Below are 6,943 nucleotides of genomic sequence, written 5' to 3' on the forward strand. Positions count from 1 at the left end.
GATACGGAGTCTTGCTCTATCGCCCAGGCTGGAGTGCAGTGGTGTGATCTCGGCCCACTGCAACCTCCACCTCCCGGGTTCAAGCGATTCTGATGCCTCAGCTTCCCTAGTAGCTGGGACTACAGGTGCACTCCACAATGCCCAGCTAATTTTTTGTATTTTTTACGGAGATGGAGTCTTGCTAGGTTGCCTATGCTGGTTTCAAACACTTTAACTCAGGTGATCTGCCGTCGTCTGCCTTCCAAAGTGCTGGGATTACAGGCATGAGCCACCATGCCCGCCCTGCTTCAGGTCTGTTGGCTTTGTGTCACATTTCTTCCCTCAGGTACAAAACACAGCCCTCAAGGATCTTTTTCCTATTGCAAAGGGGAAGGTGTCTGCCTGGAGTCCTCCCATAACTGACTTCAGGAGGAAGGAAAGGTTAGGAACCATGTCACTGTGGCTTTCCCAGCCTGAAATGAGAGATGGAAACAGCAAACAAGGAGCATTAAAATATTGAGCTTACCTTTTGGGGATGAAATTTAACCACCTGTGGTCAGGCACAGCGGCTCACGCCTGTAATCCCAGCACTTTGGGAGGCCAAGGTGGGCAGATCACTTGTGGCCAGGAGTTCAAGACCAGCCTGGCCAACATGGTGAAACTGACTCTTAAAAATACAAAAATTAGCTGGATGTAGTGGTGTGTGCCTGAAATCCCTGCTACTTGGGAGGTTGGGGCAGGAGACTCACTGGATCTCGGGAGGCAGAGGCTGCAGCGAACTGAGATTGTGCCACTGCACTCCAGCCTGGGTGACAGTGAGATTCTGTCTCAAAAAAAAAAAACAAGAAAAACTGGCCAGCCGTGGTGGCTCACGCCTATAATCCCAGCACTGTGGGAGGCTGGGGCAGGCAGATCACCTTAGTTCAAAAGTTCAAGACCAGCCCAGCCAACATGGTGAAACCTCATCTAAAAATACAGAAATTAGCCAGGCATGGTGATGTGCACTTGTAGTCCCTGCTACTCGGGAGGCTGAAGCAGGAGAATCGCTTGAGCCAGGACTTGGAGGCTGCTGTGAGCACACCATGGCATTCCAACCTGCGCAGCATAGCAAGACCTTGTTTTGAAAAGAAAAAGATTGAAAAGAACCTCTCATGTTGCTTCCATGTTCGAGACGCACGCTTACCATTTGGGCCGTTGCAGCTCCATCTCAGAACGTGGACTGCACCAAAACTTTCCAGGGGTGAGATATGTCTCAGCTGCTCTCAGACCCAAGACAGTTCTTCCACAATAAAAAAGGAAGAAAAAAAATGTGGGAAATAAAGCAACTGCAGACTCCCCTGGCTGGTATGTTTAGTACTGTGTAATTAAAACAACCTATTAAAAATGTAGGCTGGGAGTGGTGGCTCAACACCTGTAATCCCAGCACTTTGCGAGGCCAACGCGGGTGGATCACAAGGTCAGGAGTTCAAGACCAGCCTGACTAATATGGTAAAGCCCCGTCTCTACTAAAAATATAAAAATTAGCCAGGCGCGGTAGTGCACGCCTGTAATTCCAGCACTTTGGGAGACCGAGACAAGTGGATTACCTGAGGTCAGGAGTTCGAGACCAGCCTGACCAACACGGAGAAACCCCATCTCTACTAAAAATACACAGTTAGCAGGGTGTGGTGACACATGCCTGTAATCCCAGCTACTTGGGAGGCTGAGGCAGGAAAATAGCTTGAACCCGGGTGGCAGAGGTTGTGGTGAGCCGAGATTGTGCCATTGCACTCCAGCCTGGGCAACAAGAGCAAAACTCCATATCAAAAAAAAAAAAAAAGCAGAATGGCCCTGTGACCCAGCAAATCTAGAAACAAAAAGGGATGATCAAGGATTTTTGCTGCACTGTTGTTTTTAAAGTCGTGGTTTTATTAAGATATGATTCACATACCCAGTTCATCCATTTAACATGACAATTCAGGCCAGGTGAGGTGGCTCACACCTGTAATCTCAGCACTTTGGGAGGCCGAGACAGGTGGATCACCTGAGGTCAGGAGTTTGAGACCAGCTTGGCCAACATGGTGAAACATTGTCTCTATTAAAAATATAAAATTAGCAGCCAGGTGAGGTGGCTCATGCCTGTAATCCCAGCACTTTGGGAGGTGGAGGTGGGCGGATCACGAGGTCAAGAGATCGAGACCATTCTGGCCAACATAGTGAAACCCCGTCTCTACTAAGATACAAAAATTAGCTGGGCATGGTGGTGTGCACCTGTAGTCTCCAGCTACTCAGGAGGCTGAGGCAGGAGAATTGCTTGAACTCGGGAGGTGGAGGTTTCAGTGAGCCAAGATCAAGCTACTAACATCCAGCCTGGGAAACGAGGAGGGGGGAGAGGGGGAGGGGAGGAGAGAAGAAGAGAGGAAAAGAAAAACGTGTAGAATAACATGTACAATTTGGCCAGGTGTGGTGGCTCACACCTGTAATCCTGACACTTTGGGATTTCACCATGTTGCCCAGGGTAGTTCTCGAGTGATCCTCTTACCTCGGCTTCCCAACGTGGCTGGGATTACAGGCATGGGCCAAGGCATCCGACTTGAGGTTGTCAAAAGTCCCAGCCTGCATGGCTACCAGCACTTCAAGATGGTGTCAGAAGAGCCTCAGGAAGCCCCAGTTCAATCTAAGCCTCAGCAAATGAACACTGAGATTTTGCTTGGAGGATCCCAATGCCATCAGATGGAACTGCCCCACACTGGGGTCCTGGCAACCCTCATTCTTTTATCTTCATTCAGAGCTTTAACATCAGAGAACACGTGGTTCTGGGTCACTGCAGTGGATACTTTGATTAGTTGTTTTTGTTTTGACATAGTCTCACTCTGTCACCCAGGCTGGAGTGCAGTGGTGTGATCTTGGCTCACTGCAAACTCCACCTCCTGGGTTCCAGCAATTCTCCTGTCTTACCCTCCTGAAAGCTGGAATTACAGGTGCCTGCCACCATGCCTGGCTAATTTTTGTATTTTTAGTAGGGATGGGTTTTGCCATGTTGGCCTGGATGGTCTCAAACTCCTGGCCTAAAGTAATCCACCCACTGGGGGGGCGCGGGTCCCAGGCTGACGGCGGGCAGCAGCCCCAACAGCAGCCTGCCCAGTGTGAATCCCCAGGGAGGAAGCCCCTGGAGGGACGCCCCCAGGAAACAGTGAAGCAAATGTCTTCCTGACCAGATTGACCAGGTGGAAAGTTGAGTTGGGAGCTATTTATAGAGCCAAAAGAGGATGTGGGAAGGCTTATTAAAAGACTCTAGGCTGGGTGCAGTGGCTCAGGCCTGTAATCCCAGCACTTTGGGAGGCTGAGGTAGGCAGATCACGAGGTCAGGAGTTCGATACCAGCCTGGCCAACATGGTGAAACCCTGCCTCTACTAAAAATACAAAAAATTAGCTGGGTGTGGTGGCACGTGCCTGTAATCCCAGATACTTGGGAGGCTGAGGCAGGAGAATCATTTGAATCCTAGAGCCAGAGGTTGCAGTGAGCCAGGTTCGCGCCATTGCACTCCAGCCTGGGCAACAGGGTGAGACTCTGTCTCAAAAAAAGATTAAAAGATTCTAGCTGGGGCTGGGCATGGTGGCTCGCGCCTGTAATCCCAGCACTTTGGGAGGCTGAGGCGGGTACATCACTTGAGGTCAGGAGTTTGAGACCAGCCTGGCAAACATGGTGAAACCCTGTCTCTACTAAAAATACAAAAATTAGCCGGGCATGGTGGTGTACACCTGTAATCCCAGCTACTCAGAAGGCTGAGACAGGAAAATCACTTGAACCTGGGAGGTGGAGGTTGCAGTGAGCAACACTCCATCTCAAATAAATAAAATATTATAGCCAGCTGCGGTGGCTCACGCCTATAATCCCAGCACTTTGGGAGGCTGAGGTGGGAGGATTGCCTGAGGCCAGGAGTTCAAGACTAGGTTGGGCAACATAGGGAGACCCCATCTCTACGAAAAAATACATTAGCTGGATGTGGTGGTACATGCCTGTAGTCCTAGCTACTTGGGAGGCTGAGGTGGGAGGATCACCTGAGCCTGGGAAGTTGAGGCTGCAATGAGCTGTGATTGTGCCACTGCACTCTAACCTGGGCAATGGGAGTGAGATCCTGTCTCAAAAACAACAAAAAGCTCAATGGGAGGAACTGTGTGTGGACTGGGTGGGACTCGTCTCTGGGGCAGAAGTGAGCATGAGCCTGGGGCAGGGAAGCACAGCCTACAAGGTGTCAGAGAAGGGACCAAGAGGAAGGGGACCCAAGGTGTTTCTCCCTGGACATGATGGCAGAAGTGTCTCACACTGCCCAGAGGCCAAACGTGATGAGGGTTTAGTGACATGGACATTGCAGGTGACATCAGGGGGAGTTGCCTGGCTGGGGTGAGGCCAGGTCAGAGAGTAGAAGGAGGGATGGGCAGATGAGAATATGGCAAAAAATGTTTGGCTGTCAAGGGCAGGAGGGAGAAGTGGGTGGCTCTTTATTTTATTTCATTTTTTTGAGATGGAATCTCGCTCCCGTCGTGCAGGCTGGAGTGCAGTGGCAAGATCTCAGCTCACTGCAACCTGCGTTTCCTGGGTTCAAGTGATTCTCCCTCATTAGCCTCCCAAGTAGTTGGGATTACAGGCATGCGCCACCATGCCTGACTAATTTTTGTATTTTTAGTAAAGACAGTGTTTTCGCCATGTTGATCAGGCTGGTCTTGAACTCCTGACCTCAGATAATTCACCCACCTCAGCCTCCCAAAGTACTAGGATTACAGGTGTGAGCCACCATGCCTGGCATGGGTAGCTCTTTTCTATTTTACGGACAGAGTCTTGCTCTGTTGCCCAGGCTGGAGTGCAGTGGCGTGATCATGGTTCACTGCAGCCTCCAAAGCCAGAGCTCACACGATCCTCCTGCCTTGGCCTCCCAAAGTGCTGGGATTACAGGCATAAACCACTACATCTGGCCAGGGTAGCACGTTTTTAAGAAGGGAGAGCCCTGAGGATGTGTAAATGCTGCCAGATAGAAGCCAGCAGAAGGAAAGGCTAAACACCTGAAGAGGGAGGGGCCCCCTCAAGGTACAAGGTCTTGCAGGAGGCAAGAGGAGGCAGGTGCACACCTGCCCTTATCTTAAACCCCTGGCCTTATCCTCCTTATCTGCTCCCCTATCTGTTCATCCTTATCCTGCCTAGCAGGCTGCCATCTCCACTTCACAGATCCAAGGCAGTCATTTACCTGCAGTTACCTGGCTGCAGAAAGGTCCCATGACCCCGGATGACTCTGTCTCCAAAGCCAGGTTCTTGCTGTACTTGTTCTAGCCTGGGGCGGAAGCCACCAGAGTGCTGGCTTTTCAGGTGAGGACCAGAGAGGGGAAGCCTTGAACTCCAGTGCCTGTGCGGGAGAGAGATTCCAAAAACAGGACAAGGTGGCCACCTGTGCCACAGCAGTGTGAGCCCAGGGACACGATGAAGGGAGGGGACTGTGCACCCTGAGGGCTCTTGTGTGGGGCGGTGGCATTCCTACTGCACCCCAGGTCACCAGATCTTTGGATTTTTTGTTTTTGTTTTTTTTTGAGATGGGGTTTCCCTCTTGTTGCCCAGGCTGGAGTGCAATGGTGCAATCTCAGCTCACCGAAACCTCCACCTCCTGGGTTCAAGCGATTCTCCTGCCTCAGCCTCCCGAGTAGCTGGGATTACAGGCACTCACAACCACGCCCGGCTAATTTGTATTTTTAGTAGAGATGAGGTTTCTCCATGTTGGTCAGGCTGGTCTTGAACTCCTGACCTCAGGTGATCTGCCCACCTTGGCCTCCCAAACTGCTGGGAATATAGGTGTGAGCCACCATGCCCGTTGTGTTTGCTTGTTTTTAGATGGAGACAGGGTTTTTCTCTGTCACCCAGGCTGGCTTGCAGTGGCGCGATCATAGCTCACTGAAGCCTTGACCTCCTCCTGGGCTCAAGCGATCCACCCACCTTGGCCTCCCAAGTAGTTGGGACTACAGGCTACTTCTTAGTAGCCCAGCTAATATTTTAAAACATTTTTTGTAGAGATGGGGTCTTGCTATGTTGACCAGGCTGGTCTCAAACTACCATCCTCAAGTGATCCTCCCGAAGTGCTGAGTTTACAGGCGTGAACTACCATGCCCTGCCCCCAGATCTTTAGGTTTTTCTAAAGAATTTGAACATCTTAATTTGAATTTGAATTCTCCAGGTTAGAGAGGTTTGTGCTCCGAGGACAGTAAAGTTAGGTGGCGTAACTTAAAGACGGGGTTAGGGAAGGCTTTGCTTGGAGAAGACCCCGACCCAGGCAAGAAGCCGCTGGCAAAGAAGGTAAAGAGGAGAGGGTGGGGGAGGTGGGAGGGCCTGACCACCAGCCTTGTGGCTAGGGGAAGGCAGCAGGGGCGCTGGGAGGGAGGATTCCAGCTCTGCCAGTTCTCCAAGGTGGCCCCATTTGATCAATGCGGGTCACAGTACCCGAACAGGGGGAGGGAGGCACGCAATCCCTACTGGCCTGCCCTCCCCTCCCCAGTCCAGGGGTCCAAGAGGAGGGCTCCAAGGTGCGGACCTGGGTGGCCTCTCCAGGGCCTGCTGGGGCCGGGCCCGGATGGCACCTACTCCCTCCCTCTCCGAGTGTCAGCGAATTTAGTGCTAATTAGCCACAATTTGTACCCCGGCAGGGAAGCCCCGAGGCCAAGCCTGTCCTCCAGGGGGTTGCAGGAATCCGGCTGGGCACCCCCCCACCCAGACACACAGGCAGCAACAGTCGCCAACCGTGGTGCGCGGACACGCGCAGCGGGGATGCGGCACAGCGCGCGCTGCGCTCTGCACCGGCCGGCCCGGGACGCCCCAGGGGCCGCCGCATCGTGTCCCCCGGGCGGGGTGAGTGGCCGGGCCGGGAAGGGTTAAGCTCACCGAGCTGCGGCTGCCTAGAGCGGCGGCGGCGGCGGCGGCGGCGGCGGCGGCGGAGGGGGCCGGGGC

General features: G+C 52.7%; 1 protein-coding gene across 1 annotated transcript in view; it reads left to right on the forward strand.

Moving 5' to 3' along the window:
• The first annotated feature begins 6,767 nt into the window (after positions 1-6,767).
• ZNF853 (zinc finger protein 853) overlaps positions 6,768-6,943 on the forward strand; it is a 9,758-nt gene continuing 9,582 nt past the window's right edge. Inside the window, exon 1 of the mRNA XM_037740355.1 lies at positions 6,768-6,844. The gene's annotated coding sequence lies outside the window, so the exon portion shown is untranslated. The remainder of the gene's footprint in view (positions 6,845-6,943) is intronic.

Source organism: Cebus imitator, unplaced genomic scaffold (assembly GCF_001604975.1).
Source record: "Cebus imitator isolate Cc_AM_T3 unplaced genomic scaffold, Cebus_imitator-1.0 Scaffold82, whole genome shotgun sequence".
NCBI classification, from domain to species: Eukaryota; Metazoa; Chordata; class Mammalia; order Primates; family Cebidae; genus Cebus; species Cebus imitator.